Genomic DNA, 22,189 nt, shown 5'->3' on the forward strand with positions numbered 1-22,189 from the left:
GCAGGGAAGCTCCTACTTTGGTACTGCTGCCAACTAGCTAGATGAGAGATGGAAGCCCCAGAACCGATACAGGGACTTCTACTGATCATCCGAGATTCATACACTGGAAGTCCAGAGAGGACAGTTATCATCATTCTGCAAACAAACTGATCTGGAAATCTTTTGAAGTTTTCATCCATGGCTGGGTCCCTCCAGCAGGTACTTTTTTATAGAATGGCCAAACTATAATCTATCATCATGAACATATAGCAAGCAGTATTGTGCTTTCTTCTCCCACAAATCCAGAGACCAAGGCACTGATTTTAGGAGGCATCAGCTGCCTAAGGATATGGGGAAGAGTACCAGAGTCATGGCAAGAAGTAGACTATTTTCTGGCGTGTGCTTCCTCCCCAACCCCTACCTTTACCTCAGACTCTGATTATCCTAAACCCTTTTAGAAAAATTATATTGAGAGTTACATGGTATCTTTGGTGACATAATTTGTAGCTAAAGGCCAAAAGTTTAATTACTCAGCCAGTGCCCTGTAACTTGATCTCTTTGACCCTGAGCAGTAATTAATTATGCTGGTCTGTTGCTTCACAGTATGAAGGAGTATAATATATGGGCTATTATAATGTTGGCACAGTTACAGTGTTTGGTATCTAACATGTGATCAATGCTGTTATATCCTTAGGGGCAGCCAGTTTAGGAAGAAATCACTTGAGGCCAGACAGCAGACAGCTAACAAAACTACCATTTATTTACAGACACAGAGCTCGCCTAACTGGCCGAAGCTGGCTGGGCTATCCCCTAATAATCTAACTCAGTTGCCATAGGGACAAAAACCATGACAACCAAATACACAACATATTCCTCCCCCCCAATAAGAACATCCCCTAAACATAACACACACTAGACTAGAGAAGGAGGGTAGACTGCCTCCATTCTCGGCTAAACCCTGGGGATTATTTTGCCCCATAACCGTGAGTTCGCCCTAGCTAAAGATCCAGCCGATGAGGAGGCCTTCTGTCTCTAGGTGGATTACGGCAAACTTCTGGTGTTGTTGCATCCAAAAGTACCATGGGCTCAGGGTCCGCAGCACGAACAGGTGAGGAGGTGGTATCAGCTCGTGCTGGGCAAAGGGGCAGTAATGGAGGAGAACAGTCAGGAACAGGTGATTCGTGATTCGGTGTCTCACCAGAAGAGGTGAAGTCAGACCACTCAACTGCAGATGTGTCCTGAGGACTGGTATGACCTGGCAACAGCTGATCTACATGTCGCCGCCAGGTAAGATTCTCTGCAGTTCGGACTGTGTAGGAAACAGGTCCTGTCTGAATAATGATCATGGCAGGAACCCATTTAGCTCTGGAAGTATAATTCTGAGCCAAAACTGGTTGTCTCGGGCTAAAGGTTCGGTCTTTTGCTCTGGGTGCCCGTCTGATGACTTGATATTGCTGCTGATGTTGCACAATTTGTCGGGGTTTAGAAGGTTTCAGCAGATCAAAGCAGGTGCGCAGCTGTCGTCCCATCATTAGAAAGGCCGAGGATGCCCGGGTCGTAGCATGAGGTGTGTTTCTGTAGGAAAGTAAGAAGGTATCCAGACGCTTTTGAATGGAGTGTTGTCCCCTTCCTGATTTCAAAGCGTGTTTCATTGTCTACACAATTCTTTCAGCTAATCCGTCGGTGGATGGATGATATGGTGCTGACGTGATGTGGTGTATCCCATTTGTCTTCATAAAATTTTGAAACTCCTGAGAGACGAACTGTGGTCTGTTGTCACTCACAAGTTGTTCTGGCGGACCGAAACGACAAAAGAGTCCCTGTAGTTTTTGGATAGTACTCTCTGCAGTAGTGGACTGCATTATAGAGGCTTCTGGCCATTTAGAATGGGCATCTACTGCCACCAAGAACATGCTTCCTTCAAGGGGGCCAGCGAAGTCAATGTGAATACATTGCCACGGGTTTTCAGGCCAGTCCCATGGGTGTAGGGGTGCCCACTGGGGTGCATTCCTCACACCCTGACATGACATACAAGCTTTTGCCTTCTCTTCAATAGTACTGTCCAATCCAGGCCACCAAAAATAGCTTCGTGCAATTTCCTTCATGCACACTATTCCACAGTGACCAGAATGTAACTGTTCTAACATCTGTGATCTCAGTGGTGGAGGAATAATGACATGTCTCCCCCACAACAAACAACCAGATTGGACCAATAACTCCATCCTCCTGGACATGTAGGTAACAAGGTCGGGTGAGAACAGAGAGGTTTGTCGAGATTTTCCATGCATCACCAGGTCCATAACTTGGGACAATACTGGGTCAACGCGAGTTGCAGTGATGGGTGTATTCTCTACCTGTTCAAAGTAGAAGATTTCCTTTTGGGCACTATCTTGATGTTTGACCGGCAAAGGCAACCTTGAGAGGCCATCTGCATTGCCGTGCAGAGTGGATTTCCGATATTTGATTTCATATGTGTGTGCTGAAAGTAACAATGCCCAGCGTTGCATACGACTAGCAATTAATGGGGTAATGCCTGTGTAGGGTCCAAAAATTGACGTCAGAGGTCGATGGTCTGTGAGAAGAGTAAACCTCTGCTCAAACAGGTACTGATGAAACGTCTGAATTCCAAAAACAATTCCTAATGCCTCACGTTCTATTTGGGCGTAGTTAGTTTCTGCTTTGCTTAGAGTGTGCGAAGCAAAAGCAATAGGTATCTCTTCTCCCGAAGGCATAACGTGTGACATGACTGCTCCCACTCCATAAGAGGAGGCATCGCAGGCCAATTGTAGGGGTAAGGATGGATCAAAGTGCGTTAGAACTTCAGAATTTAGCAATGCATCCTTAGCTTTGTTAAATGCAACATCACAGGCTTCGGTCCACTTCCAGGCCTTGTTCTGCCCCAGGAGCTCATGAAGTGGTTTTAGCAGTGTGGCTAACTGTGAGATGAACTTTCCATAATAGTTCAGTAGTCCTAGAAACGAGCGCAGCTGGCTTACATTTTGAGGTGGAGGAGCCTCCACAATAGCTTTAATTTTTGCAGGGGCCTTATGAAGACCTGCAGAATCAATGATGTGTCCCAAATATTCAACAGAGGGCTTGAAGAATTCACACTTGTCTTTGCGAACTCTTAGGCCATACTCTTCCAGTCTTTGTAGGGTAGCCTCTAAATTCTTTAAGTGATCCTCTTCATTCCTTCCAGTGACCAGGATATCATCCAGATAGCACTGAACCCCTGACAAGCCACACAAGATCTGTTCCATAGCCCTCTGGAACAGGGCGGGAGCAGACGTTATTCCGAAGGGTAGGTGACAGTATCGATAAAGCCCCTTATGAGTCACAATAGTCAACAGCTCTTGGGACTTTTCATCAACATGTATCTGTAAATATGCTTGACTCAGATCAATCTTACTGAACTTTTGTCCCCCAGCCAGGCCTGCGAAAAGATCATCGATGCGGGGAAGCAGGTATTGCTCTGCACACAACACTGGGTTGACAGTGACTTTAAAATCACCGCAAATCTGGAGAGAGCCATCTTTCTTAAGTATTGGAATGATAGGAGTGGCCCATGAGCTATGGGTAACTGGTATTAGGACTCCATTGATGACCATGCGCTCCAGGTCTGCTTCAACTTTTGGCCTGATGGCATATGGCACAGTTCGGGCTTTCAGATATTTTGGTGGACTTTCAAGTTTAATGTTCAATGTCACAGTGATTCCCTTCAGACTTCCCAAATCATCTCCAAGAAACAGCAGCATGTTTCCTTAGTATAGGGGTCAGACTGGTTTCTTCTTTAGTCATCCGGTGCACTTCTGCCCAGTTCAGCTGAATCTTCTCAAGCCAAGACCTACCCATTAAGGCTGAGTAGTTACGTCTCACCACAAACAGTGGCAATTTAGCAGCCTGTCCATTGAGCTCCACCTTAACATCAATAGTGCCCAACATGGGCACAGCTTCTCCCGTATACATCTTCAGAACAGTTTTTGTTGCCTTAAGCGGAAGATGCTGTAGCTTTTCTTTATACGCAGTCTTGGAGACCAGCGAGACGGCTGCACCGGTGTCCACTTTCATGCGTATAGGTTTGCCATCCAACAACGGGGTTACCCAGTATTCATGTGAGCCCACCGCCAAAGACAAAACATGCAGTGGCACTTCCTCTTATGATGAGGTGTCACCTTGATCATCCTGGGTGTGCTCTGGGGTATGCAGGGTTCCTCTTTTTGTCGGCCAGACCACAGGCCTCTTTTTCTTTTGTTTACAGCCACACTTAATGTGTTCTTTTTTGCCACAGTGTCGACACACCAGGTCCTTACACCAGCATTCTGATGCCTGATGATCTGGCTTACCACAGCGGTAACATTCTTGACTCTGCACAGTTTTGTGAGTAGGTTCTTGTGACACCTTTTGCACCCTAGGGGATGCACCGATGTATTGCGCCTCCCTTGCAGCCAGTTCCATGGAAACAGCAATATCAACAGCCTTCTGTAATGTAAGCTGAGCCTCTGTCAGTAGGCGCTTCCATATAGCTTCACTGTACAGGCCACACACTAACCTGTCACTCAGGGCATCATTTAACATCTCTTTAAATTCACAGTGTTCTGCTAGCTTTTTTAAAATTGCTACAAATTGTACAACTGTTTCATCTTCTTTTTGGTCTCTTTTGTGGAACCAATATCTTTCAGCAATTACCAGTAGTTTTGGGGAAAAATGGGACCGCAGGATTTCCACGATGTCACTGTAAGATTTAGTCTCTGGCTTAACAGGGTGTAGTAAGCTGCGCAGCAGGGAGTAGGTTTTAGCCCCTACAACACTGAAGAATATTGGCACCTTCTTCTCTTCTGTAATGTCATTTGCAATAACAAAAAGCTCAAAACGCTCAGTATACACATGCCATTACACTATACTCTCATCAAAAGGTTCCAGTGGCCCGGTCAGAGTAGCCATGATTTTTAGTTTCACTTTCACAGTCAGTGCAAACAAGCACTTTGTTTGTTTGTTTGTTCTTTACCTTGACTTCTACTTCCTTCTGTTATTGGAGCAGCACCGGAATCCCATCTATCGTCGCCACTTGTTATATCCTTGGGGGCAGCCGGTTTAGGAAGAAATCACTTGAGGCCAGACAGCAGACAGCTAACAAAACTACCATTTATTTACAGACACAGAGCTCGCCTAACCGGCCAAAGCTAGCTGGGCTATCCCCTAATAATCTAACTCAGTTGCCATTGGAACAAAAACCATGGCAACCAAATACACAGCAAACGCCTATTGGTAAAATGTAATTGCTTTTACTACTACATTATATCCTAGATTTGTTCTTTCTATTTAATTACCGGAAGGATTAGGTACTAGAAAGGTACCTACTAGCCATGTAAGTGTTATCTGAAAAGCATAGTTAGTAGTATTGACAGTCTGTTTCACTGGTCTACAATTTTTGAGACGTCGTCTGCTTCAGAGATAAAATGTGATATTTATTATGTATTTTGATGTGCTGAATTCAAATATGACAGTTAAAACAATTGATTGGCTACTGTTTCTAAGATATTTAAGTTTTTACATTTTATGTCTATATATATTGTGTAGATAGTAGAGTTTTAATCATAAATTGTAAACCTAGGTCTTTTCATGTGTTTATGGTTGCTTTACATGATAATATTTCAACTGTCCTGTTTAGGTAACACTTTAAAAATCAGCAAAAGGGTTATATCAATAAAATTTATTATGAAACAAAAGCCAAAAAACTATTATGTACATAGTTTAGTCCTATTCAGTGTCTACTCGGCGCTTCTTGGCTTTTCTCTTGTATTCATTAAATGGAGCATCTCTTGTCACTGTCCAGCAATAGACTGCAAGCATTGATGAGCTCCGTTTGCCCTGATAGCCTGCCAGGAGATTCCACTGCTGTAGTCTGGAGCCCAACAGCTCTGCCTTACTCTTGGGTAGTTCCAAATTCCTGACAAGGTCATTCAGTTCACCTTGTGTTATGAGGTGTGGTTCAGAGGAGGAGGATGGGAGAAAATGTGGGTCCTGTGACATTGATGGTTCAGGACCAGAAGTTTCATCCTCTTCCTCTTCCTTGTCTGACTCAAGTGAGAATGATTCTGGTGCATCAGGAACCGGCAACCCTTCTCCGTGGGGTACTTGGCGTATAGCTGATGGAATGTTTGGATAATGCACAGTCCACTTTTTCTTCTTTGACATACCTTTCCCAACTGGAGGCACCATGCAGAAATAGCAATTGCTGGTATGATCTGTTGGCTCTTTCCAAATCATTGGCACTGCAAAAGGCATAGATTTCCTTTTCCTGTTCAACTGCTGGCGAAGATTTGTTGCACAAGTGTTGCAGCATATGTGTGGGGCCCACCTCTTGTCCTGATCTCCAATTTTGGAGCCAAAATAAAGGTGATAGGCTTTCTTAACCATAGTGGTTATACTGTGCTTTTGTGATGCAAAAGTCACTTCACCACAAACATAGCAGAAGTTATCTGCACTGTTCACACAAATACGAGGCATCTATGCTCACTTTGGCTAAACAGAAATGTGTCCCTTTGCAAAATCAAACACTGACAAATGAGAGAGCACGACACTGTATGATTTCTAGAGCTGATATAGGGCACTTTGTTCAGCAGAGTGATGTAAGCTTCGTTATGATTGCATCATCCATGACTTCTAGGAATAACATGATGCAATTCATATCATGTATGACACAATACCAGCTTCAGATTGCATCATTCATTGTTTTGCCTAAAAAGCAAGTACTGTCCAAAACCAGTCATAGATTTATTCATAGATCCAATTAAAGATGTATTTTAGTCATTTCTGGTTTAAATTGAGATCCCATCCCTTTATAACTCACTTATCCTCCGCCATTCCCAAGTCAAGGGTCGTATATACTGACCCAATAGCATATCTTGAAAACTAGAGCCAATCAACAATTTTAAGCATCATTTTTGTTCTCAGTGACCCAGAATTAGTAAAGTTGGACTACATTTATTTCAGAAGCATTTTGGCTATAGAGCAGTGTTTTCTAAGTGTCATTCACTGGGTGAAAACTTAACTGACACAGGATGCAGGCACCACATCTCTGCTTGAGGTATCAGCACTGACAGCCGTAGCATTGCTCTTCACCCTTCGCAGAGGCAATGGTACAGTAGTGAGTTAGTCTGAGAGCATGGAAAGCCCAATGGGAATTTTGAGATAAGAGGAGTAGCTTTTACCTTTGTGTTTCAGGGGTACAGTATAATGTACAAGTTTTCAAAGCCCTTCAGCTGTTCTGTGTAGTGGAGAAAGGACAATACAGATTTCAGAAATGACATCTGAAGCCTCCTCTGCATTATTATGACAGATTCAGCTGAGACTAAAACATAAGGCCCCTGTGTTTCTAGCTACTTTTCTTGCCACTAGACTTTGCTGTTCACTTCAGCTGTTAAATACCTGGTATTAAAACATGTAACTGTGTGGGAGTATATGTGTGAGAGACACATCACACAGTTAATCTTGGGCTTCCTTTTTCAACAGAGTGCCTACATTTTTCTGAGAAAGGAAATAAAAATAAGCCTAACTGGAGTCTAAATCTTTGATAGTAGGGACTTGACATTCCCCAGAGAAAGCAAGTAACAGAATAAGCCTTAAAGCCAGTTATTATGATAACCAATAACATAAAAGAAAGCTGTGTTTTGTTTCTTGTCTTTTTTTAATTTGTTTTTTCAATTTACCCAATTGGGTAACTTAACCCCCTATGTTCAATTATAAAACAATGAGCATGGGATACAGAGATATTCTCCTCTCCAAGCTATTATGTTGAAGCTACTTGAAGACAGAGGCTGTGATTCTCTACTCTGATAAAATTGAGAGGGATGACACAGGTGTCCAGTTGCATCTCCCTGATTCAGGACTGCCTAGACAAGAGACTGGTTAGGACTGTTCCACTGAGTCCCGTCCTATACACACCTACTCCACTCCTGCTTTCTTTATGCTGGGGGTAATGAGGTCAGCTGGTATAGGAGGTGCTGGCAAAGAATTCCCATTGGAGAGGGTAATTGTCTACCAGCTATACTTGGCTAAATGAAGATGCTGATGAAGTGCAAAGTGGCCTTCCTTGAATGGAGAATCTGGCCTGAAGGTAGAAGCTGTTAAACATACATCAGCCAAGAAGGTAGTGAGATACAAAACTGAGAGTTTTTTGCCATTGGCTTCAATGGGTGCAGGATTAAATTATTAATGAAGATATGTTTCAGAGTGATCAGGTGCTTGCTTTGCAGGGAGTGTAGTTTCAGCAAGCAGCAGTGAAGGCAGGGAGTGGTGGGGAGAGAAGAGGGAAGTATTTGTGATACACTAAAGACCTAATCTTTCATGTGAAATTCCCTTTACTCCAATGAGAGTTCTTGATTCTGCAAGTTATTTCGAGTAATTCTTATTGCCTCTATCCTTTTCCATCTCCCCTCTCCTTTTTTTTTCTGCAGTAGGGAAGTAGTTGGGGAGACCAGGTAGGGTTACTAATAAATTACAGAGCCCTAAAACTGTTGTTTTTAGTATTAATAAATTTGACGCTGCCATGTTTCTTCATTGCCCCAGGTATGCTCAATAATGAGAGTAAATATAAAAATGTTCTTATTGCCTCTGTCTCCAAAGATGAATCCCTTTTATATGAAATCCAAAAGCCTCTGATAATATTCCTTTGTTTTTATGCTAAATAAAGTCAAGAGTTTAATACATGACAACATGGAATCTAAAATATAGAGATTACAGAGTCAAACATTGTACAAAATCCACAGGTCTGTGTATTTAACAACAGCTGAGGATCTGGCTGAATTTTTATAATATATTTTGAAAAATATAAATGAAATAAAATTGAGCTAAATATTTTCAAGATTCAAATACCAGCAAAATTATGATATTTGGTTTGATTGTTTTGCCAGTTTTTGAACAAACAGTAAACACATCTCTGTCTTGCACCAATTTATTCAGATGTAGATCTGCCAGGGACATGGGGAGCTAACAGAACAAATGTACTCTTCTTTTTCTGGTACAGAGATCTCCCATTAGATCTGTTATGGATTATAGAGGCCAGGTTTATGATTCTGCAATAGTTCCATGAATGATGAACTGATTCAACAACAGCCCTAGTTAGGGAATGTTTTCCAAATCCTATCTCTTGCAAAACTCTATTGATATCTAGAGAATGGGAAGACTACTTCTTGTGCAATGATAAAATACTTTTCTTCCCTCTGGAAATCACCTAGTAATTGCTGTGGCCTATATTATAAATCAGAGTGGCTCAAATCTTCTCAATTTTAACATGTGTGAAATGACTTGGTGGTTCCCTTTCCATTCCTGGTTTTCATTTTGCGCACAGACACACAAACACACACACTTACCCTATGGTGGCATCAATTGTCCCCTTTGTTAATGCTCACAGAAACACTGCTATGAGCTGAATAGGGATGGAATCTGACATGCCTCCTAGCTTCAAGAGATGGGTTTCCGGAACAGGGCTGAGACATATTGGTGGAGGAGTTGTACTGTCACTAACCCATGCTGTATTGGTTCTGTGAATTTTTCATTGTGCAGTAACTAGTTAGTAGGATCACTTGCCTTTTCTTTCTGTTGACTGCTATGGAGAAGTCTAAGTAACTTATCTGCCAAATGACTACAAAATTATCTAGAGAAACAAAAAAATGTATGGACCAAATCTTAATGAGTGTCTCTCTTAGTGACAGTTTAGTCACACGGGGTTCTTACCATGCCTTTGAGGACATGATAATTAAAGACTTGCAAAATACTCACTATTATGAATTATATTTGATTAATGGGGAAAAACCGACAACAATAAGCAGTAAACAATTGTTGCTAAATCTCTTCTGTATGTCACTCGGTGAGCTTTCAACAGAGATTATACCTTAAGAGTGTGCATGACTCTGGTATGGACACTATTCTTTAGGAAAATTGAAACCAAAGTATGTTATTCTCCAAATCAGTAGTGAAACCAGTTTTGAGTAAGTGTGATGAATGTAGTAGTATTTCTACTTTACACACATTCTATAGTAGTCTTTCTATATCTGCTGTTTTCACTTCAAGCATGACTTCATTTCTGGACATTTTAATTCATAATTTTATTTGTATTCCAGTAGCAACTGGGGACTGCAATCAAGACTAAGGTCCTATTACGCTAGGTGTTGTACAGATACATGATAAGAGACAGTCCACATCCATAAGAGCTTACAGTCTAAATAGAAAGTGCAAACAAAAGGTGGGAGGGGAAAGTGAGGACCAGAGAGGTTGAATAGTTTGCCAAAGATCACACAACATGTCAGAGTTGGGATGAAGCACACTTTAAGTCTGTGAGCACTCTGCAACTTCTCTTGGAAAGTCAGTGTTTTATACTTTTCTTTACTACATGCTGCTGAAATTTACTAAGAATTCATTTGGTAATAAAAAATGCTTGATATATGATTCCATACTTAGGGTTGATCTACACTTGATAGTTAGGCCGACATGGCTACCTATATCAGGGGTATGAAAAAATACACCCCTAACAGACATAGCTATCCTGACCTTAACCTAGTGTTGATGCTAGTTGTATCAACATAATTTTTCATTGACATAGCTGCATCATTCAAAGAGATGGTGTTCCTGCATGGAAGAGATTTCTTTTCTGTCTATCAGTGTGGACTGTCTATGGGCTTTTCCTAGATATCTATGCCAACTTAGCTAGTGTAGTGTAGTCTCCTTAATGTGAACAGACCCAGATTCTGAAAAGTGCTGAGAGCCTTCTGCTAGGGTCTCTGTGCCCTCAGATCTGACAATCTTCAGTGGAAATGACCATCACTGAAGAGCAATGGGCCCCAAACAAAGTATTGGCTAAATAAAATCTGAAAGAGAATTTTGGAATTTGGCCTCTTCATTATAATAAGATGGCAGTGTAGGATGCTATGTTTACTAGAAAAATAGGCATAATCCATTAATTGCTTGTTCCTATAACAAACAAATACAACGTTTAACACCCCCCGTCCCCACTTCCCAAAAAAGTGAATGATTCCACTTTAGGATTTACCACTATGCCTTGTCTTTTCTATATCTATTTTCTAGACTGTCCAATCTTCAAGGAGTAGATTCTTTATCTTTGTTGCATGCTCACAACTGATACAAGAAGCAAATACATAATAAACACTACTAACAAACTAATAACCCTACAAACCCATAAACATTTCTACTGATTTCAGTTGGGATACTCAGCTGAGGGCATGTCTAACCAGCAATTGGAGATGGGCTTGTTGCATGTGTAGACATTCTCAAGGTAGCTTTAATATAGCTATCTTGGATACCGATAGCAGCAGAGCCTCAGCAGCATAGATCAGCATAGGCTAGCTGCTTGTGTGCATATTCAGGGTCCTGGGGGTGGGATTACACAGCATGTGCTGCTGCAACTTCATTGTCATTGGTACCCAAGCTAGCTAGCACACACGCTGCAATGACACACCCTGATTGCAGTACAGACGTACCCTGAATTAGAATTACTTGCTGAATACGGATTTGCAGTGCCCTATGAGTAAAATAAGACAAAGGTGAAGTATTATAATACAGATACACCCTCTTGTCCTATTTCTGGTGTATTTGTAGCGCTGCGGGGGACTGTGCTCAAAAGATGCTTGAAGGGAGATTATTATGTAACAAACTGATTTTGTATTCAATATGTAGAGTCTGACTTTCTATCCTGAGGGGGGTGTGTGTGAGAGTGTGTTAAAAATCCCACCCAAGAAGTCTGTTAAACTCTGCATCCTAATGATACAGGCATAAATGCTAATTTATTTCTGAAGCAAAAATTGTAAGACCAATTAGAAGTTTATACAAAATTATGTCCACTAAAATGGAGGCTTGATTTCAAAAATTAGGCCCATAACCTACTGTATTGTGGGCAAGTTGTGTATGTTAAAATTGTTGTCTGAATTGTCTGTACCACTCCCCCCAATCTTCCTCCAAACTCAACCAAAATGGCATTAAACTTTTGCATATGCCAGTACATTGATAACAGTTCTTAAAAAATGCTCTTTGAAAAAAAAAGTACTTAATATTTTAGCCACTTGTGGTGCTCAAATGAAAGCTTACTGCAGAATTATCCCTTAGTTATAGAGGGAGGAAATCAGTTCATACACTAAGTAATTGCATTGATGAAAAATGCCAATTTCACAAGAAACAGATTCATAGATTTGAATGCCTAAAGGGACCATTGTGATCACCTAGTCTGACCTCTTGTATTACATAGATTATAGTAGTGTGCCAAAATAATTCATACAGCACATCTTTTAGAAGGACATCCAATCTTCATTTTAAAAATTGTCCATGATGTAGAATTCACCACATCCCTTGGTAAATTACTGCAAAAGTTAATCATTCTCTCTGTTTTTAAATAAATTCCTTATTTTTCATTTTGAATTTGTCTAGCTTCAACTTCTACGCATGGGATCATGTTATGCTTCTTCTCTGCTAGTTTTAAAAACCCGTTATTGAATATTTGTTCCCCTTGTCAGTAATTACGGACTGTTATCAAGTCACTCCTTAACTTTCTCTTTGTTAAGATAGATAGATTGAGCTCCTTGTATCTAAAAGATTAGAAAATATGTCTTTGAGTGATGATCATTGTTGTGACTCTTCTTTGAATCCTCTCCAATTTATTGACATATTTAGTGAAATGTGGACGCCAGAACTGGACCCAGTATTCCAGCAGCGGTCACACCAGTGCCAAATACAAAGCTGAAATAACCTCTACTCCTACTTGTGATTCCCCTGTTTATGCATCCAAGGGTTTTATGCTCTACTTCTGTCAAGATCAGTGATTCTTAAAACACAACAGCTCCTGCATTAAGCCTCTGTGCAAATTAAGAATTAAAACCCAGATTCACATATATAGTGAATAGCTCATATGTGCTAGAGGCTTGAGAGAAAAACTCACTGATTACACATCTTTCTCACCCTGTAATGGACTATTTTTCATTCTCTCTAAGGGCGAGACATATTATTAATTAGTCTGACCAAACACTTGAGGCTTTGGCTCTGTGCTGGCAAGCTTTTCCAGGACTTCACTGCAGTGCAGTTAAAAGCTTATTAAGACACACAAATAACATTTAATTTGCCCCACCATTTCTGCTTAAATGAACATGCTGCCAGCAACAGGAGAGAACCCAAAGACCATTTCAAAATATTTTTAATAATACCAATCACATCTATGGAGAATTGCAGTGCCCCATCTACTCTTTTGACTAGTCTCACAAGAGATTTCAATTGTATAACATTAGGCATTCGTGTAATAAATAGAGAATTTAAGGCCAGAAGGGGCCATTGGATTACTCAGAGCACCAGTATATCACAGGCCATCACCGTGACCAGTACCCGTACACTAAACCCAGCAACCAAAACAAGACCGAAGTATTACAACCCACAGGAAAGCAGACTATTATGTGCCACAGGCAGAGATTAGGAGGAATAAAGATGCATAAATTGCTGAGGTCCCTGCAATAACAGGGAAATGATTAAGCATGATATACGCAGATAAGCCTGGCAAGTGACCAACACCCACATGCTTCAGAGGAAGATGAAAACTGCCCAAGGTCACTGGCAATCTGAGGAGGAAAAAACTTCCTACCTGACTCCATATATGGCAGTAAGTTAGACACTGAGCACGTGAGCAAGAACCAGCCACAAGTAACTGGGAGAGAGTGTGTGATGCCACCTCAGAGCCCTGACCCATCCCATCCAACGTCACCTCCAGCTGTGGATATTCCTGACGCTTCAGAAGAAGGAGATTTAAAAAAAAATTCCCTTCCAGAATATATCCCAGGGTAAAAGTCCCTTCCTAATCCCTATACTAAGTCTTTCTCTTCCAGCAGAAGGAAGTTTAAGACTTCAGGAGTGTTGGTATGGGAACCAGAAGAGTCAAATACCACAAGAAAAGTGATTTGGGACTGTGTTTCCAGTACAATAAATGTCATATGAAAGAGTTCACCCTTTTCACAAGATTTCCAGTCCAATTTTTGTGGACAAGCATATAAAACTTCTTATGTGTATACAGAGCAAACCTCTGAATCCTCAATGATTTGAGTAATTAAATAATCCGTTGAGAATACAGAAATTACTTTCTGAAATGCTTTGTAAACTGCAGATTAGGAGCCACATTTTCAGACATTGGTGGCTTCTGTTTTCGGTGGGTGTGTATAATTGCAGGGACAATTGAGTCTGCAGTCTTGATCACTTAGGCATTCGACTTAGATCCCCTGACTTGTGGGCTACATCCATGATTCAGACACCTAAGTGACTTTAACTGTAGGCTCAGATAATTTTGGGGCCAAAATTTGCATCCACGATTATTTATCTGAAATTCTGCAACAAAAAAAATTTAGTTCCAGTTAAGCCTGGACTGATAATTCGGCCCTAAAACACACCTATTTCTTCTATAAAGGCTAGCATTACCTTTATCAGGATTTTGGTGTCTCACAAGGGTGTATTTGAGATTTTTTCTGTTTGGTGGCATGGGCTGAGGATGCTTGGATATAATATAGAATTAATCCAGTGGCTGGACTGCACTGGGGTTTTATTTCCCCTTTTAGCCTGCCAAGTGTTTGTATGGTTGAAAACCCATTAGAGCACAGCAGTAACAAGGACTTCTCTGCAGGAAATTATCAGGAAAATGAGAGAGAACTGAGGAGGAAGTGTATTAAATGCAAGTCCTGAATCAAACAACTCTTACACAGAGAAAGTCCATCTAAGAACATCACGAGGATTTATTGGGATTGCTACGTGACTTCATAGTCAATGAAGGATGAAGGTTTGAAGGTTTTTAAATTTATTTTATTTTAAAGTTTTTTGTACTGGAAAAAATTATTTACAGTGTAATCTCAATTTGGGGATGTTCTAGACAGCAAGTAGCCTTAAGCCAGCAATCTATATAATTTTGTCACAATTAACTCAGAATGAAATACATTATGACATGACCACCTATTTACCTGTATACAAATGATAGGACAAAGTTTGTTTCCAGACAGTAAACTAATCTCTTCCCTTCTTCTCTCCCCATCCTTAAAAATTACTTATAACATCTAGCTAATCTAAATGGATGAGAAAGAGAGTTCAATAGAAGCAGGATTTCTCCCATATTCTTAAGAATATCTATTTAGTCCATAGAAACGATTTCAATATTCAGTTACAAATCCCCTGGTTGTAAACTCAAGGTCTGTTCAGATTCGGGGATGAGCATACACATTAGGATGATATAAGAACTGACATGAATAGTAACAACAAACCCAGCTGGGATCCATGCACATTTTGAGGAGTCAGTGATTCCATGGTATGACACCAGTCCTTCTAGAGCTTGCACTAGAAGAGATATGAAAACTTGTATCCCTAGGAGGGATCAGTTACGATCTGTTCTAACACTGTTTTACTTGACTTTAGACTAGTCTTCAAACTGAAGTCAGAGCCATCCTTTTGCTTCTGTCTCTCTCTACAAATTGAGAGGATAAAGCATGAGCAAAATATGCTGTAGTGAATTTCCTGCACTGACAAGGGGATCATCAAGATGACCTAATAGAATTTAATAATCATAGAATCTTTAAGACTGGAAGGGAACTCAAGAGGTCTTCTAGTCCAGTTGCCTGCTCTCAAGGCAGGACTAAATATTATCTAGACTATCTCTGACACGTTTGTCTAACCTACTCTTAAAAATTGCCAATGATGGAGATTCCACAACCTCCCTCAACAATTTATTCCAGTAATTATCTACCCTGACAGTTCAGATGTTTTTTCTAATGTTCAACTTAAACCACCCTTGCTGCAATTTTAAGCCCATTGCTTCTTGTCCTATCCTCAGATGTTAGGGAGATTTTTTTTTCTCTCTCTTCCTTAAAAACACTTTTATGTACTTGAAAACTGTTATCATGTCCCTACTCAGTCTTCTCTTCTCCAGACTAAACAAACCCAATTTTTTCAATCTTCCCTCATAGGTCATGTTTTCTAGACTTTAATAATCTGTGTTGGTCTTCTCTGGACTTTCTCCGATTTGTCCACATCTTTCCTGAAATGTGGCTGCCTAAAACTGAACACAATACTCCAGTTAAGGTCTACTCAGTAGAGCAAAGTAGAACAGAATAATTATTTCTTGTGTCTTGCTTACAACACTCCTGCTAATACAGCCCAGAATTATGTTTGCTTTTTTTTGCAACAATGTTACACTGTTGACTCATATTTAGCTTGTGATCCACTATTAAACACAGATCCCTTTCTGCAGTACATTTCCCATTTTGTATGTGTGCAACTGATTATTCCACTTAGGAAGCAACACTTTGTATTTGTCCTTATTGAATTTCATTCTGTTTACTTCAGACCATTTCTCCAGTTTGTACAGATCATTTTGAATTTTAATCCTATCCTCCAAAGCATTTACAACCCTTCCCACCTTGATATCATCCACAAACGTTGTACGTGTACTCTCTATGCCATTTTCTAAATCATTGATGAGCAGAACCAGAATTGATCCATGTGGGACCCCCTCGATAAGCCCTTGCAGCTTGATCATAAACCACTGATAACTACTCTCTGGGAATTTTTTTTTCAACCAGTTATGCATCCACCTTTTCGTAGCCAGCTTATGGTAGCTCCATGTAGGTTGTATTTCCCTAGTTTGTTTATGAGGAGGTGTCTCCATGCCTCAGTGGGTCACAACTGAGGATAACAAATTTAGGATGAAATGTTGAGAAATAGGGCAGACTCACCCCAAACTGGCAGTTAATCTATTATTAGATATACTGAGCCAGAAACAAAAGTAAACTTCTGTCTTGCCACACTAGTTAACAATAAATCCTGACTACAGTCTCCTTAGGCATCCCAGCCTTTGTTTCACCACCCAGCCACTAATCTTAATGATGAATGGCTACTGAAAACCAATTTCATCAAAATGTTCTTCTGATCTCAAAAGATCAGCCACATATCCATGTCAATATATAACTCAGATCATATCCAATAATCGTGCTGTTACCAATCTTTTAGTATCTAATATCTAAAGGTTTAGTTATAAGAGAAAAGAAAAAGGAGTGAGTGAAAATGGTTAAAGAAATCAAATACATATAATCACTTCAGAGTTCTTGTATCAGGTTTGAAGCAGTGATGTTATAGACTGATGGCTTGTAAAGTCTCTGGTAACTTCTAAAAGATTAGAAGGTCCTCAGTCCATTGAGTGGAATGCTCCTTTTGGTGTAAGTCCAGAGATCTAGGTTAACTTCACTCCATTTCAAAGATTTCACATTGGCTTTTTTCCTATGAAGATTTCAACTTTTAACTCTGATGTATTTTATAATGAGGTTCTCTACCATGATGGGTAATTGCATTTCAATTCAATTTTACTTAATTTAGATTCTTGGTCGTACTGCATTTATCAATGATGTGGAAGAAAACATAAAATCATTATTGATGAAATATGTAGATGGTAAATATTTAGGAGAGCAGGTCACTGATACAGAGCGATAGGGATTTCTCAGTACGATGGACATAAACAATGTGCATTTTAAATGTATTAATTAAATGTAATATTTTATGTGTCTTCAAATGTGTACAAAAAAGAATACAGGCCATATTTATAGGTGAGAGATTCTATCCTAAAAGCAGTGACTCTGAAAATGACTTGGGGATTATGGTGGATATTAGCTGAACAAAAGCTCCCAGTGCAATGCTGTGGCCAAAAGGGATAATGTGATCATTGTATGCATAAACAGGGGAAAAAAGCAGAAATATAGAGACTATAGTGCCTCAATATTAGGCACTGGTGTGACCGTGTTGACATACATTGATTGGTTCTGGTATCAATAATTCAAGAAGGTTGTTGATAAATTGGAGAGGATTCAGAGAAGAGTCATGAGAACGATTAAAGGATAGGAAAATGTTCTTAATAGTGATACATTCAAGGAGATTAGTCAATTTAGCTTAACAAAGAGAAGGTTAAGAGGTGACTTGATTAGTATCTATATGAGGAACTCAAATTTGATTATGGGCTCTTCTGTCCAGCAGACAAAGTAATAAGATCCAATGCCTGACAGCTGAAGCTAGAGAAATTCAGATGGGAAATAAGGTGAAAATTTAAGAGTTTGGAACAATTTACAAAGGGAAGTGGTGAATTTTCCATCAATTGCAATTTTAAAATCAAGATTGGAGGTTTTTCTTGTCTGTTCCATTTTGTTTCTTACAGCTGTCCCCATACTCCATTTTGTTTTTGTTCTCCTCCTGTGGCTGCCCTTCCCTGGCTGTTAAGTTGCTTACCATGGCCACTGCCCTTCTCAAAGGGAGGGCCCCTTGAGTTGTTTAACAAGAGCCATTGCCCTTCTCAAAGGGATGGCCACTTGTGCTGCGTGCTAAATGGGACCACTGCCCTGTTCAAAGGGTTAGTCCTGTTATCACCTCGTTGAACCTGGGCTCCGTGTAGGGCAGGCAATGTCCAGAGCTGCAAGACTTATTGTGTTTTTAAGATCCTGGGCGTGAGTCATAGGCCTCATGTGCTTTTGAGTCACCTATTGCACAGGACTCTGCCTAGACATGTTTCTGTGCTCACCTGCCTGGTTTTTCCCTGTGCCTCCTCCCCTGTGACAGAGGGAGCCTATCAGGATTACTGGTGGGAAACTGCCTGAGTTTGCCTTTAAAAACAGACATTTTTTAAACCAACATCAGAAAGATTCCTGCATTGCTGCCTGCTCTGATCAGCCAGGGGTTTTGGGGGGTCCTTTCTCCGCTCTCGTTTTATTTTTGAGCGTACCCCCGTTTTTTGAACCCCGCCCCCCATGAAGAACGAATTGCTACCTGAGAGATCTCCTGATTATTGAGACTGTACCGAGCCTTCTGATGTTCTTGCTGCTTCTGCCTTTGCTGCTGCCTTGGGGACTGGTAAGAATCCCTCTGTGAAACTTTCCCTACTTTTATTATTTTAGCCGCTGGCTCTGTTTCCCCAGCACACAGACTCAAGCTAAACCTTGGTCTGTGTCTTAAAACCTCTCAAACTCCGCAGCGCTTTGCTGCTAAAAATAAGTTTGTGCTGCTGCTAAGCTCTGCTCCTGTGGGCTTTGCCTCGGGGCTCCCTGCTTTCAGCTGTATCCCTTGGCTTCAGCCACCATCCCTTGGCTTCCTTGGGAGCTGTATCCTGGGCACATACCACTCTGCCCTCTGTGACTTCCTCATAGCATAAGGTGCACTATAGGTTTTGTTTTTTTAGTTTAATAAGTCATAGTTTGTTAAAATTCTAGAGCTTGTAAGTTCACCTGCCTTGTTATAGTTTACTGTTTTGTTGCTCTGTATAGTTGCTTGTTATAGTTTTGCTTAGAATTGTGATATTTGTTGTTTTGCCTAGTCATTGGTTAAGATAGATAAGGTTTTTACTGCTTAAATTCGTCTTCCCGCTGTCTCGATCTCTCCCTGAACTTTCCCGTGTCTGTTTTTTCCCCCGCTCCAATCTCCCCCTCTGTGTACTTCTCCGTGTCTATAGACAAGGTTTCTGCCGCTTGAATTCGTGTCCGTTCTTCCCCAGCTCCAATCCCCCCATCTGTGTGCTTCTCCGTGTCTCCCTGTTATAACCCTTAGCTGCTTTTTTCCCCACATCTGCACTCTCTCCGAACCTCCCAACTCCTTGCTGCTCCCCGCCCCGCCGCGTCTGCATCACCCTCCGAACTCCCCAAACCCCTTACTGCTTCTCCCCCTGTGAAACTTCCCAAACCCTTTGCCGCTTTTTTTCCTTTGTTTTTGGTGTCCGCTTGTTGCTTAAACCTCTCTCTAGCCCTTCTTTACACTTCTTTGCTGCCCCTCCCCTACCAAAGATCACCATCACACTGCTCCATTGTCCTTACCCTGCAGGGCTTCAGAGTCTCTCGCTGCTTCCAGCTGCACTCTCCTCTCATCAGTTGCCACTAATCATTCACTCCCCTCCCTCCTCCTGTTCCTTGACCCAGCAAAAATTAAGTCATTAACTTTCTTTTATACCGTTACATTGCATAAGTTCACTTATATTTACATTTTACTTGTAATTATAACACCCATTGGTTGCTTCCACTTTTCTGATATACTTTGTATTTGCACTGATACCATTGTGTTACATTGTGTATAAGGCCACCAACCACTTAATACATTCTATCTAAGATTGTTGACCATTTTATATAGAAGCTACCATTTTATTTTGCATTTCTTTTTGATATGCTTATTGACTGTACTGTACCCCATTGTGCTGAACCCCACTTACTGTACCCCACTGTTAGAACTCCCTACACTGTTCAATAAGAAGAACCCTCCCATCATTATCTATTGTAAACACCCTATACACCCCATCCCATCATATTTCATTGTTAAATTCCCACCACTTCCTTTAATAAAGAAATTAATTGGCACCCCACCTGTGTGGTAATTGCTCCCCAAGATCCCATATACCTGCAGGCAGGGACATTTCTAACAGATATGCACTAGTTAAAACAGAAAAAAAATCAGGGAATTTCTATGAGCTGTATTATACAGGAGTTGAGATTAGATTATCACAGTGGTCACTTCTAGTTATAGAATCTTTGATTGGCCCACTCAGTGCCTTACTGATACCACAAAGCATTTCATGACTCTGCCATGCTGGAGTAAAATCCAGAGTGCTGTCTCCACTATCACTCTTCTGCCACATCTACAAACCATCCATTGCATAGAAGGATTATTCTAACGTATATGGCCAGAGTTCATGGTACCTTCTGGTTTGCGATGCACTTACTCCTGAGGGAATTCTGTACCAAAAAAAAAAATTCTGTGCACAACATTACAAAATTTTGCATACTTTATCAAAATAACACAATATAATCATACCAGTTTCAATTATTTTGGTAATTCATTTCAAAATACCAGTCAACAAGCATGTCTGTAACAATATAGTCAACAAAAAAGATTTAGGAAATATTCTTTGACAAACAGATTCCTTACTAGGCATATTAATACAGAACTTTGAGTAATAATTCATTTAAATTACAGTACAAAATAGTATTTCTCACATCCCTCAGAAGTGGTACAAAAGCTTGAGGAAGTCGGGGATAACAAAAGAACTCAGAGAGAAGGATGTAATTGCCGGGAAGGAGCCTGGGAGTGAACCTGGAAGGTTGTTGGATGTGGGTGGGAGAAGTATGGAACAGTTCCATTGGGGGGAGGGATTGTTAGGGAGTAGGGAACCTCCCCCATGTAGACCCTGGCTGACCCCTAGCCTCTCCCAATCAGTCAGGCACATTTTCCCTTGTTTCCATGTGGCCCTGCCCCACTCAGCCACTCCTCCTCTTGCTTGTCCCCATGCATCCCTGTACCTCCCTCTCCCATTGCTTTACACCCTGACCTTGCACCCCCACTTAGCCACCCCTGTTCCCATGTGGCCCTGCACCTCCGCTCAGCCACACCCCACAACCTGTGGCCCCGCAACACTTTGCCCCCCATCCCAATGTGTCTCTGCAATCCCACTCAGCCAACGCTCCCCCCATATCGCCCTGCGCCCCCACTCCCATTCATCGCTCTCCACTCTTCCCCTCCCCACTAGCCCTTCTGAACAAGAGTCTGTGACCCCCCCCCAGCATCCCCATGTACCTGCTCTGTCTGTTCTCCCCACACACACACACATTCCATGGTTCTTCACCTAGGCCCTCGGACAGGGTACTGTGAGGAATGCAGCCTCTGCTCTCTTCCTAACAGCTGCTGATTGTTACAGCCTATGAATGATGAGCCACCTGCTTCTGTTCTGGCATCACAGCAACTGCACCTGGTGGGTGAAAAACATAACTGCAGCACCTCTAACTGAATGTATTTTTTATGGAGAAAAAAAAATCTGCGTGACACATGAATTATGCATATGCGGAGTGGCACAGAATTCCCTCAGGACTAATAACTAACACTTGTTATAGAATTGGCAAAACATTGATATCTATGATAAATTAGGTGCATGCTTGTTTGTACTATAAAACAGAATTAAATTCTACCACCAACTTCCTTATTGATCCTGTTAATATTCTGGGAGTCAGGTATTCCTATTTACATATTTGCTGTATCTCTAAAAACAGGACTATATCAGTTTCCTTACCTCCCAGGATATACAGTAAAAACACAAATTGCATTACAAATATTGGACCATATTCTGTAGATCTTTACTCACTTTAGGAGTCTTATCTTTCACAAGTAAGTCAATGGACAG

Source organism: Gopherus flavomarginatus, chromosome 5 (genome assembly GCF_025201925.1).
Source record: "Gopherus flavomarginatus isolate rGopFla2 chromosome 5, rGopFla2.mat.asm, whole genome shotgun sequence".
NCBI classification, from domain to species: Eukaryota; Metazoa; Chordata; order Testudines; family Testudinidae; genus Gopherus; species Gopherus flavomarginatus.